Source organism: Pavona decussata, unplaced genomic scaffold (genome assembly GCF_977016875.1).
Source record: "Pavona decussata unplaced genomic scaffold, jaPavDecu1.1 SCAFFOLD_272, whole genome shotgun sequence".
Classification (NCBI taxonomy): domain Eukaryota; kingdom Metazoa; phylum Cnidaria; class Anthozoa; order Scleractinia; family Agariciidae; genus Pavona; species Pavona decussata.
In genome coordinates, this window is record NW_028145674.1 from 547,501 (window position 1) to 561,281 (window position 13,781).

General features: G+C 39.1%; 2 protein-coding genes across 3 annotated transcripts in view; one reads left to right on the plus strand and one right to left on the minus strand.

Moving 5' to 3' along the window:
• LOC146455587 (uncharacterized) overlaps positions 1–7,400 on the minus strand; it is a 22,998-nt gene extending 15,598 nt beyond the window's left edge. The window contains exon 1 of one of the 2 annotated variants that reach the window (XM_085094096.1): positions 7,328–7,400. The gene's annotated coding sequence lies outside the window, so the exon portion shown is untranslated. Of the gene's footprint in view, positions 1–5,437; positions 5,496–7,327 lie in introns of those variants that run through there. The other variant, XM_085094097.1, reaches the window with a different exon arrangement.
• The window catches only part of LOC146455586 (uncharacterized), a 325,355-nt gene that overhangs the window by 45,446 nt on the left and 266,128 nt on the right, over positions 1–13,781 (plus strand). The gene's annotated exons all lie outside the window — the stretch shown is intronic.

Sequence of the window (13,781 nt, forward strand, 5' to 3'; positions counted from 1 at the left end):
TTCTTGTTAAAATTTTTTGTTACATGTAAAACAACTCTTAGATTATTATTCTGAATAAGAAATATCACTAGAAATAGCAATAAATATTATCAACAACAAGATCAGCGTCTGAGTTGGCGACGGCTACATCTTATCAAATTGTAAACAAACTTGAAGTTTTTATTTATTGTACGGCATGTAACGCAACATTTAGTCCTGTCATTTCCCTACTATAAAATAACTTCACAATGTAATACGCGTAACTTATAGTCCCTTCAATCTATCAAACATCAAATTTAGGACGTATGTTACGCCACAAAATGTAATAACTGACACAAAATGTAATAGTAACGCAAAATGTAATAACTTTTGACGCAAAATGTAATAGTAACGCAAAATGTAATAACTTTTGACGCAAAATGTAATAACTTTTTTAACGCAAAATGTAATAACTTTTGACGCAAAATGTAATACCAGAAAGTAACGCAAAATGTAATAGTATTTTCAGTCGGTCTTTACAGTATGTTGGGAGGGGAGGAACACAGCATCTGCGATGCTGCATTTTACCCGGAGGTTGACTTTGATTATTTTTCTGCAGATGTTTGATTTCTGCTGATTCAAATTGCATCAAAAAGAAGTACGCGATGATTGACCATTTTAAAAGTCATTTCCCACGCTAAATAAAGCCGCGGTAAATTTTACCGTTGTAACATGCGGTTACACGTGAATTGTTTATTATGGTAAATTAGTCGCTCTTACGGCTTCATTCGAGCTACAATAGCTGTAGGGGAAATAATCGCTGGCGATATGGTAAGATTTAATGTTACCAAGGACGGCGGAACATTTTCCAGGTTGTGGTGGTGGCTAGGGAGTGACTAGTAACATGAATTGAGGAGGCTGAAGAAATTCTTCTTCTCTTCCCTGTAACTTCCATCTTAACGTGAAATCTGATATATCAACAATAGCGCGAAGCAAAAGAGACTTGTTTAAATTAACATTTTTTTTTGCGGCTTCGTGTTGGTTTCAAATGAAATATCGTGATTGGCTTTCTTGCCTTGGGTATCGAAAAGCCCTATTTATTTACCACGTTAAATGTTATGGGAGCTTTTTTTATTCTTTTTGACATATCAATGGATATTCTCCATGGTAAGTTTATCTCGGGAAAGTACGGTGACATGCACCACACCAAATTTCTCATGGGAAAAGGATCATTTACCACGGTAAAACACAATGACAAATTTGCCGGGCAACGCACTTTTGATTGGCTTAGCCGCAGTGGAAAAAACTTGAGTTTGCCCAGCAACGCAGTTTTGATTGGTGTTTATGTTTAGAAAGTTGAAACTAAATACCACGTTACTTTACTGTCTGGACAAATATCATTGCTATTATATGTCCTGCTAAGATCATCGACCATGAAAACTCTCTTGTGTTCCGCGTTTCTTCTTGTAATTATTGCAAACAATGTGCTTGATATACATGCTATATCTTCACTTGACGACGAGACATACAGCACTTTTCTTGAGCTACTGAAAGGAGAATTTAACGTCCCATTGCAACAAAGTAGCACGAAGCAGAAATCTGCTATCGTACGCTTTTGGCGGAACCGTGGCCATTTATCTCTTCATAGAGGCAACGTATGCTTTGATGGTAAGCCAGTTTTACGGAAGTCAACTGTATCGAAAGTAGTAGCGAAAGCTTTAAAAGAAACTAAAGGATCTGGAGTGAGAAAACTCTACCACCAGTTAAAAGACGTATGCAGTGGCGTGGGTGAAAGAGATGTAAGATGTGTGCTTGGAAAGTCTCGTCTGCATCAACGGCTAAACGTACGATTTCAAAACAAAGCTATTCTAAAGCCAATACGAGCTAGAACTGTCCAATCCCGTCATCAAGTGGACTTAGTAAGTATGGAAAGTACTCCTGTAAAGAGAAGGGGAAGAGCCTTAAAATATGTGCTGTCATTACTGGATGTGTTTAGCCGGTACCACTGGCTTGTTCCACTGGAAGGAAAAAGAAGCAGCTCGATCGCAAAGGCAATGACTCTACAATTTACAAAGAGCATGGTCCTCCCCGTGTCCTTCAACATGATCAGGGACGGGAATTCGACGGTGCTGTTAAAAAATTGTGCTGTAAACTCGGTATTAAAATTATTTAAGGGCGTCCATACCACCCACAATCACAGGGAAAAATCGAACGGTCCCACAGATCGTTTAAGAAGAAGGTGATGTATGACTTATTGTCCATGAGCAAGACTGGGGTTAACTGGGTAAAATGCTTACCGGATTATGCAAGAACTTTGAATTGTGAACCAAAGGAGGAGTTATCTTGGAAGTCCCCTTTGAAGTGTATTACGGACGGAAACCCTTTAGAAAAAATTATATATCAGGGGCTTCTACAGCACAAGAATGGAACGTTGACGAAGAAGAGTACGAACGATTGACGTTGTCGGTTCCTAAAGATTACAAGTCCCATGAACTACAAATAACGAGAATTCGCAAGGCTGCCGCATTGGCCAGTAAGAGATGCGAGACTCGGATGATTAAAAAAGGACTGAGGAACAGTCTTCCATCAGCTTATGACATTGGAGAAAAGGTTCTTATTCGTTACCCGACGGCGAAGAAGTTATGTAGTAAGAGATGTGTCTTACCAGCTAGAGTGCTTAAAAGGAATTTGCGCACTTGCAAATGCAAAGTAAAATTTACGTATCCGGCCAAGTCTTCAAATACCTTAAGAAAATGGATTTCCGTCAATGATATAACAAGCACGACAATGAATAAAGAACATGAAAAGAAAAAACTTGCCCGCAAAGCAGCAAGAAGAAACACAGAAAAAAATACTTGATTCCTTTCTCAAATGAAACAAAGAAATTCACCGATATGCAGTCTAACATTCATTTCTTAATTAGCTTTGACCCACCCAAAGACGGCAACTGTCAGTTTTCTGCAGTATGCCATGAACTTATGAAAATGGGCATATTCTGGTCAGCAAAAACATTAAGAAAGGAGATAGTGTTGTTTCTAGAATCAAATCCAGACTCTGCAGATGGTACTCCATTAGAATTTTTCTCTGGGGTACCATGGACGCAGTATCTACAATCAATGGCACGTAATGGAACTTATGGCGACCATATAACCCTGCAAGCCATAGCTAATCTATTTAACGTGCAGCTTGTAATCTACTCCACACTCGGTACTTTGGCTACCCAGACAATTACACCTGTGAATGGGTGTCCAATTGCCACCTTTTATTTAGGCCATTTTGAAGAAGGAGCTAGGGAGCATTACGTGTGTTTGGTGGACGATAGACAAGAGACAAGTGCTGCAAACGAGCTAAATGTTTCCCACTCTCTCAAGGACGAAGCAGAGGTCCCGCATGGCAATAGAGAAACTGAGAAAGAAGACGATGATGATGACGACGCCAGTGATAAAAATTTGCGAAACGCAAGCGCACAAAAAGGTAGACGAAGCTGGAAGTGTTCCTTACCTTAATCCGGATGTTTTAGAAAAAGTTATTAAAGCAACATTGAAGACATCTCCACAAATGCGTCAGACTCTAAGGGCTGTTTCAAGATTTTTTCAGCGAGTGGTGGACAGTGTTCTCCTTCCCCAGATTTACATTCCAGGGTTAGAAGACTATTCCGATATACGCCACGTCAGCTTGCGGAGGATTATAAAAATGAAAGGAAAGAACAGTGGTGCAGTAATTGCATTAAGGCAACTTATTAACTCTAGTAACTGGGCAAACGCCTGGATAAGCCTTGTTGCTTGCGGCTTAGGATGGTTTGCAGTATCAAAAATTGACTGGAAAAAAATTAATCTGTCTTCCTTGCCGGTTCAGTCAGTTGCACTGGTAGTTAAAATTTAAGTTTAAGAAGCTAAAGGTTCAGTTATAGTTACGTTATGTGTATAACTGAGGGCTTTCAGATTGTAGACGATTGGATCAAAGACAGCGGTTCATCGTTAGATTATGTACTGACAAATTTCTATAACTAAAGAGTTGAAGTTTCTGTTAAAAGCATTTTAATTGTTGTTTGACATGTAAAGACCCTTTTTGTTACTGTTCGTTGCTCCGTTGGTTTGAAAACAACAATGTCTGGTGATTTGCAATAAAACTATCTTCGTTTAGTTCAGTTTCAAAACAGATTTGTCACTTGGATAATCCTTTGATCCTCAGTGAAGCTCGGTAGAAATCAAATGTTTGCAGACAAATAATCAAAGTCAACCTCCAGGTAAAACGCAACATCGCAGATGCTGTGTTCCTCCCCTCCCAACATACTGTAAAGACCGACTGAAAATACTATTACATTTTGCGTTACTTCCTGGTATTACATTTTGCGTCAAAAGTTATTACATTTTGCGTTACTCCCTGGTATTACATTTTGCGTCAAAAGTTATTACATTTTGCGTTAACAAAGTTATTACATTTTGCGTCAAAAGTTATTACATTTTGCGTTACTATTACATTTTGTGTCAAAAGTTATTACATTTTGCGTTACTATTACATTTTGTGTCAGTTATTACATTTTGTGGCGTAACAACGTACAAACGTTGTCTACCTGAGAGCGCTTGAAACACTGATCGCTTAGCTCTTCCCGCAGCCGAGCGGCAACCGCTATTGTTGCCAGTTCGTCTGAATTACATTTTTGTGCGACTGCAGCAGCCTTTGCAACGTTCGTCTATTTCTCTTTTGAAAGATTGCCGGTGATCATCCTCTGACTCACTGGAACTGTCATATTTTCGGTGCTTTTTCCGAGACTTTTTTCAACGGCTTTTCTTGCGATAATGGAGAAGACGACATTTCTTGTTTTGGACACTTATATTTTCTTTCAGGTGCAGTGACGACCCCGACTCCTCACTCCTTTCAGTGTTAGGACTTCTTGACCTCTTCTTTCTTCGCTCAGTTCGCGGAGGCGACACGGTAAAATTAACTGTTGTTTTATTTTCATTTGCGTTTACCTTTACGTCAACTGGGACAGAGGGTGAAGCGTTTCTGAAAGCTTCCAATACATGTACACCGGAATCGTTGCCATACTTTTAGCGTTGCTCTAGGAGGAGAAATTACCGCTTGGCTTCTGTTGCAGGGCTGGGAGTGCGTGATTTTTTCCACTTGAAAAGAAACGGAAACATTTGGGATTTCTTGGATTTGGGACCGCATGAAGGATGTTAACCTGGTATTTCAATTCTATCCTCAAGTCATGTCACCTCTCTGTGGTTTGCAAGGCGTCTTGCCGGCTTACTCCCCTAATATCTTTGTTATACATTCCGTTTACAGCAAACGGCAAACGTGAGATTCGCGTTTCTGTTTTCTTGAAAACAATTTGTACATAAATGAGAGTCATGAGTGCAAAACAATTCTGGCCTTTGATGTTAACTCTAAACTACTCTGAAAAAAACATCCAGGCAGTGTCTACAGTTCCCTATTAGTAGAACTTATCTCTGGGGTTAGTATTAAATGGACTTACGACTCCAAATTCCTCTTCTTCGGTTGGATGCGAATCTGCCAAGTCAGAACTGCGTGCTCCGTGCTATGTGTTTTCTTTCTTAGGGTTTATCATGTAATTTTGACTAATTATGTGTCAGTAGACAATATGAAACTGTCATAAAACGGAGCGTTTTAAGCGCAAGGCAGAAGTTGACATCCCTATAATCCAAACAACGCGTGCCTCTAGGGAAAGATGAACTCTATCCCCAAAACTTCTTCATCTTTAAATATAAAAAAGCGATTCGGTATCAAGACAAGCGAAAGTCGAAAAGAAAGACCAGTCACCATTTTTGCCGCATGGATGATGCATTCCATGAGGTATTGTGGGGGGAGGGGGGGGGTGAAATTCACTCGATCACTCCGTTGTCAACAATGCGAAGTAAACTGTTAGCTTTGCAGTCTTCACCAACTCCTGATTAAATTGAACCGAATTTCTGTGCTAAATATTCTGGCTTCTTGGATTGAGTTCCTCCTTCACAAGCGCTTAAACCAAAGGAGAAATTATAAGGGATCCCCGACAGCTTAAACTGTTTGAAGGCGAAGAAATCAAGCTCCGAGGACGGCTTGTGGTCTCAGGTCAAAGCAAGGAGACAGAAACTATTAACGATCGCAAATGCTCACTGACGGGGCAGACTTTCTCGGAATTCTCTGAGTGCTTTTGGGAATCCAACTTACTAAAAAAATTCAGGTTTAATAATGTAAATTTGTGCCGCATTACTTCTTTGATTGACCAATTCTTCGCATTCGTTAGCAGTTCCAGCGACATTTTAGAAGAACATGCCCAGTTTGGATCAATAAATTTGCTTCAATGCGTCTTGATCTTGCGACAGACTCGTGCAAGTGAAAATTATACGCGATAGGTTTTTAGACGTACGTAAATGCTTATCTGAATAAACTTATCGTTTGGAAAAACTTTTTGTTTACTTACCTGCTCACTATCTTTAATAGATCTTGATATTTAAACAAACCCAGAGTCTCGTGGATCAATGTTTGCGCATATAATTTTTACAAGGAAAGAAATGTTGACCAGCTTTTCAGAAAATGATAAACAGCTTAAGGTTCCCTTTCATGAAATGCTTAAAAGCACACTTAACAAAAACAAACACTCAAAAAAATGTAACCCCTTCAAATTACAGTAGATCCCTATGAAACTTCACTAATTCTAAAATTTAGTAAGACAAACCTATTATTTAAAAATTCCTTGGTCGTTTAATTCTGATTAAAATTCTGAAAAGATTCAGCTTCCTTCAAAAAATACCCCATAATGAATTTTCGCCAAACATCGTTTAGACTAAAGCAAGCTTTAATACATGATCACTTAATGCGGATTTGGCCTGTATTTCTAAGGTGCCAGTAATGTTTCGAAGAATGTTTATGCGATTATCTTTCTGATGCCTCAAACTGAAACTAGTGGATGCCAAACAAGGCACTGGAAGGCTAAAATCAACAAAAACGTTTTGTCCACTCTTATTACGTCCAGAAATTAAGTCATTCATAGCGAAATTTAGCCGGTTCCTTTTCGATATTCTGGCATTTTAGTCCGTGACACCTGCATCCTGGATACAAAGAAACTAGAGAATACCAGCTATGTTCAAGGCTCCAAGAACTTCAAAAAAAATACTACCAGTGACCAAGACTCGAAAATCAACACACCAAGCCAGACTTAGAGATCTAGAGAACCACTCAAAGAGCAGGCCTACCAAATTCATGACATCCGGCTAATATTTTCAGAGAGCCTCGTTCTTTGGTAGAAAACGAATTCACCAGATTTCCATTCTTTGCCCTTAAGAACAGCAGATCCAGAATTACATTATTGCTCTTATTATTTCCAAAGATCTATCGAGAGAGCTTTTCTGCTTGCAACACTCACCTTCAGTCAGCAAAGTCTTTCTTGTTCTTCAACACAAATTGATGGTCCGCTTGGTTGAAATGATAACTTTGCTGCTGATCAACGGAATAATATCACTGTCAGATTAGCATAGGAATGGCCATAGCCGCTCATGTTTTGCAAATCACCCATTTCATCCATTCTTTTCAATCCACTCTTGATCGAATCATCGTCACAATTTCCAAATCTCTTCTTACAGTGAATGAAATGGCTTAGCAAGTTTGAATTCCTTTCAAAGGAATTCAAACTTATATAGTCGACGAAATAACAAATTTTAAATGAAATGTAAATGGTTAGCTATTTAAATGTTTCTATGAAAAGTCAATGGGGAGTTAGCTTTTTATGTCGGCTTGCGAAACCTTTAACGATTTCTAGAAATTTAGTAAAGCAAATCTACTTATTAAATAAGCCGTTCTTCGTTTAATTCTGATCAAACGTTGTTTAGAATGGTCTAAAAACAAGCGTTTTAAAGCAAATTTGGCCCATATTTCCAAGATACCAGTAATGTTCCGAGAAATGTTCAGAGTAAACAGTGTTGGAGTTAAATTCACTATGGGACATTTTTCATATGAAGCCTTTTTTCCAAAAATACTCCAAGACCATAGTGAGTTTTTAGTAAAACATTGGTTACTCTGAAGTTAAACTTTAAGACGAATCTTTACAGTCAAACCGGATGTTCTTTTGATGGCAACTTTTCGCCGTAACATTGGTAATTTGATTGACAGTTTGAATGGAGCAAGTTGCAACCCGCGCGCGGGCGGACGGTACTGTCTTTGATACTAGTTTCAATTTTCTTTGATGTTTAAGTTGCCGGGTGTTACTATAAACTAAATTCGATTTTGAGACGACATTACCTGTGAAATTTTTCCCCGTTGCTTTTTTTATTTCTTTCTTTATTTGTCTTCCGAGTACAAAATATTTACAACATCTAAAATAAATATACGTACATTTGTCAGTCAAGAGGCGGCAGTTCTTGTTTTGCGGCTTCTATGGCTCACATATATCGCAATCTTACCACTTCGGTTGAGAAAAGGGAACGAATGATTGCCTTGTGGTCGTCTGGTGTAAAACAAGGACAAATTGCAGAAGTTGTTAGATTACCACCACAAACTGTATCCAATATTGTGAACAAATTTCTGCAACACGGAACTCATTTTTATAAAGGGGCTGCCGATACGAAAATATATCAAGCATGACGTAGAGTGCTTTATCCAAATTCCAAACACCAAGACGTCGTTGAAAAGGCGAAGGGCAGCCTATTTTTTTTCAAATTCTTATCTGGGGTTGGGTGGTGGGGTAAGAACAAACACTCTCCTTGGAGAAATTAAAGGCAAATATTCATCAAATTTTATGATAATTAAGATCAGATTTCCAAACTTCCATCACCGCAGTGATTTCCTTGGTCTCTCTTCATGAATGGAAAGTGGGGTGACAATTTTCTGCTCTCGGGGTAGTTGTTGTCAGAAATCGTGGCACGATCAAAAATGCTTCACCCGTCCCCTACTGGGGCGCAATTCTGTTGACTGCTCAATGTGGTCTTTCGTGTCACTCGCGAACTCCATGGTGGCAATATTGAAGTGCATTAGTTATTATGTGGAGCTGTGAATTCCCAAGAATGATAAGGTTTGTTTGAATGGTTTTCAGGAAAAAAAAAAACATAGTATGAAGTCAGAATGGGATAAGAAAAGAGTTTCATAAGGGAATAGGCCATTTTACAGTTGTGTGCTGAGTGATCTGGCATTGAATTAGAAGAGAAGCTTAGTTGACCTTGTTTTGATACAAACCTCACTGCTTTTCATATCTAAATGAAAACTAGCTATCATATTAACTGTATTATCTACATATGAAAAGCAGTGAGGTATGTATCAAGACAACCTCACCCCCAGCCTCGCTTCCAATCCAAGGCCAGGTCACTTAGCACACAACTGTAAAATGGGCTATTCGATGCAGTTTGCAAATGAGTCGTACGTCGAAATTCGCTCTTGCATTTAATTAAGTCAAATTCTCTTAAACGTTGTCAATGAATACGTACATGTGTAACACACATAGACTAAGAATGGCTCAAACCTGCGCAAAAAATGCGTTTTGACCCAATGTTACAATAGACGACAGCACCATGTATTGTTTTATTTACTTTGTTTAGTTATTTGACTTTCATTTATTTCTCAATTTGCCAGTTTCAGAAATACCATACCAACTCTTATATTTTCTCAAAGTAATTGAGATGCAAATTCAGCAAATAATACGCGTTGGCGACCTGTGGATTAATAAATAACCTTTATTTACCTTTGACAATGTTTATAGCACAAGTGCTAATGGGGCTGAGCATTAAACTTCACAAACCAATAATTTAAATTGGAATTGGTTAAAAATCGCAGCTGGGAGGAGGCAGACCAGCTGGCTATTTACAAGTCCGGCCGAGGAGTTGAACTCGGGGCTACCGAGAAACAACTCCAGCTAGCGGTCAGAGCGGGACTTGAACCCGGGAACCTCCGGATTTCAAGTCCGGCGCCCTAACCACTCGATCGCGCTGCCTCTTAATGAAAGAAAAAAAGAAAAACACTGTCTTTTTCAGAAGCAGGTAGCTTATGTTCCATCCAGTAAAGAGACGAAACTCTTGCATATAAAACAGCTCGTCAGCCGCCTGGCATAAAATAAAACTAAACGGTCTCCTTATGCTGAAATATAAATTGTTTTCAGTACTAAGTCTCCGTTAAGCATATTTTTATACTGTTTTGCACGTTTCTCAATTTTAATAACTTGGTTATTTATGATTTTCCGTTTCCGTTCCTCCTCATTTGCTTCCGTTTAAGTTGTAGCAAAAATCCGTTTCCTGTTTCATCTTACGATGACGCACGCGAGAAAGGATCTTATATCAACCATCCCCTTGGTCGTTATTTTAAACGACTCGGGATAGGGAAGAAATCCTCTCCAAGTTCCATGTTTGTTGCTGTTTGAATAACTTTTGTTATTCCAGGAAATAAACTTCTCTCATGGCCAAAACCGTTGGCGGGGAGAATTTGCGTCCGTTTCCGTTTGTAGCAAAAATCCGTTTCCTGTTTCATCTTACGATGACGCACGCGAGTAAGGATCGTATATCAACCATCCCCTTGGTCGTTATTCTAAACGACACGCGATTGGGAAGAAATCCTTTCCAAGTTCCATGTTGCCTGGAACTTATTGGAACTTATTTTGATTGTTCCCTAACTCAAGGAACTCGTTTTTCTCTCGGAACGTTCACAGGTAACCCTAGCCTTTCGAAAACGTTTCTTATGTCATACTTTCTTGTCAATAGCGACCGACGACAGCGAAGACAAAAACGGAACTTCAAAATCAAATTCTCGTGTTTTTTTTTTTTTTAATATATTCGCGATATTATTATAGTTCCAACTCATTTCATCCGTGACGCGTCAGCTATTAAAAGTCGTAGTGGTCGGCTCAGTGTTGACTTTAAACAAAATAGTTCAGAAAGAGAAAGAACAACTAATCGTCATACATTCGCGCTATCCATGAAACATTGAATGCCCTCATTTCCGACGTTGCTGATTTGCAGAGGATGACAAAGATATGTACCACGGTGTATAACACACGCAGAACCGTAAGTAAAACTATTGTTTTCCGACGTTCTCGTTGCCGTCGTCGTCGTTACTGTTTAAGGTCTTGGCCTAAATTAGCTGCATACTTAGCGAGATAAGCTCATAAGACGGAATTCTTTTTCTAAGACGAGAATGCAAGGTCGTCCCGTTCTGTTTGGTGTGTAACCCCACATCATTTAACATGCGCTCAGTAAACACCTGCACCGAAGAAGAATTGGATTAAGAACCTCCAGGCTGAAATTCGTCATTTATATAAGAACCTTTCAATAGACTTATTCAAGGCTGACTTTGAAAAAAGTAGGTTATTAAATGTGGGAGTTTACTGTACTACATTTACAACTTGCAGTCTGTGTATAAAGCAAGGTAGGATACCTTATTTAGTTGGTTAAGAATGCGGAAAAGCATGCCTCTGTAATTCGACGGTTTTTCAACTTTTAAAAAGTAAAAGTAATAGTGTTAAAGCATTTGTAACATTAAGTGTTTAATATCTTTGCTTTCGTTTGTCTCGCCTTGAAATGAAATATGTAATGCATGAGTAGCGTACAATACTCCTCCCATACTTTTCAATGTTTAATCTGATCTTTCCATGACATCCAAAGTTTATTTGCAATTTACGTTCCGCCATAAGCTTTCGTCGCTTGTCGTCGGTTCAATGCAACAGGCAAAACATATTTTCGTGGGCTTGAGAATGATGTTGGGGAAACGACAACCAAGATACAACGTTCATGTTTTTGCCAATATTAACGTCAGGAGTAATTCAGAGCCATATTCATAATTTCCCGATATGTCAATATCATATTGCTTCTTTAAAACATGCCACGGAAGAAAAATTCAACAATGGCGTCAATCAGAATGCTCGGCCGCAGTCCTAGGTAGCCTTTCAAACGTTTGACAAGAATCGTCACTAAGAAACGGATATCCTTAAATCTTGCCAACTAACCGGCACTTCGCAGACTTCGGGAAGCGCTGACCGATATCTTTGGTTCTTGTCGCACTGTGTTATCCGAGTTTCAGCAAATCCTCGAAGGCAGAGATGGTGAAGACCACTCCTTCAAAAAATATGATTGTTAATGTAATAAAAACACCTGAGATTGTATGGTCTGAAACAACCTTGTACAACCTTGTCCAATTTTATCGAGGGGCACCTTTCAAATACCACCTTATTACAAAACCCCTCCGGAAGGGTTTAGCCTTACGGAAATATACACGGCTGTTAGAAATTCCTTCAAGCCCTGTCTTCCTTATTTACACGTGAACATTACTGACGTGTCACACTGACACATTATGTAAACCTCAAAACACGTTCGATTTATTTGTACGAAGACGAAATCATGCGAAAGTCAGAAAAATATGAATACACGCGATTCTTGTATTAATCATCTTCACAATATCAACGATCTTTGCAGTGTAAACGTTTAAAGTTGTTAAAATTCACTTTGTTTTCTCAAACAAGATGCCTATACTGGCATTTACGCGAGATGCATTTATTCCAACTGTATGCTTCGCAGATTTATAAAACTATCCTTGCTAATGGAATAGTTTGAGTCACGACGATCGCGTTACGTTGTTTCCCTTGTGTTACGCGACTCAGACTTTCACCGGAAATTTCTCAAATTCCAATACGATAACGTAAGCTTCTCAATGACTTCTTCTTAGTCTCGCATCGTGGTCTAAGTCTGTCAAACAAAGCACGATTCCTTCGCCAGGAATTCTCCAATTTCCACCGTTTTAAAGGCTTCTTAGAAGTTATTCTTTCGATTTACCGTTTCAAAATTGTTTATTTTCCGTTTTAAAACGGCACACTTGAGTCCACAACATGTTAACAATATGGCGCCACCAATTTAATCCAAGATTAATGAATAAATCAAATAATGCTTTGACGTCACACAAGTAGGGGTGAGTGGGTCCCCTCTCTCGCGATATACGTGACAAGAATGGATTTTGATTGGCCTGCTTTTGTTGAAGACAATCAGAACAATACATCCCGAGTAGGAGAGGGGAGAGTTTAATTAATAAATAAATGTACCGATTTGTGGCTACAACGAAGAAAAACGAGATGCCTGCTATACTGGCATTACGCGTGATGCTGGGGCTAATTCATTTATTCCAACTGTATGCTTCGCCGATTGATAAAACTATCCTTGCTAATGGAATAGTTTGAGTCACGACGATCACGTTACGTTGTTTCCCTTGTGTTACGCGACTCAGACTATCACCGGAAATTTGAAAACATTCCATTACGATAACGTAAGCCTCTCAATGACCTCTTTTTAGTCTCGCGTCGTGGTCTAAGACTGTCAAAGAAAGCACGATTCCTTCGCCAGGAACTCACCAATTTCCACCGTTTTAAATGTCGAGTGCTTCTTAGAAGTTATTCTTTCGATTTGCCGCTTCAAAATGGTGAAATTTCCGTTTGAAAACGGCACACTTTAGTCCAGAACATGTTATAAACAATATGGCGCCACAATTTAATGCAGTTTTAATAAATATATCAAATGATGCGTTGGCGTCACACAGGTAGGGGTGAGTGGGTACCCTCCCTCGCGATTAAAGCGACAAGAATGGATGTTGATTGGCCTGCTGTTGTTGAAGACAATCAGGACAATACATCCCGAGTAGGAGAAAGGGAAGTTTAATGAATAAATTAATGTACCGATTTGTGGCTACGACGAAGAAAAAAAAAAAGCAAGATGCCTGCTATACTGGCATTACGCGTGATACTGGGGCTGATTCATTTATTCCAACTGTATGCTTCGCCGATTGATAAAACTAGCCTTGGTAATGAAATAGTGTGAGTCACGATGATCGTGTTACGTTGTTTTCCTTGTGTTACGCGACTC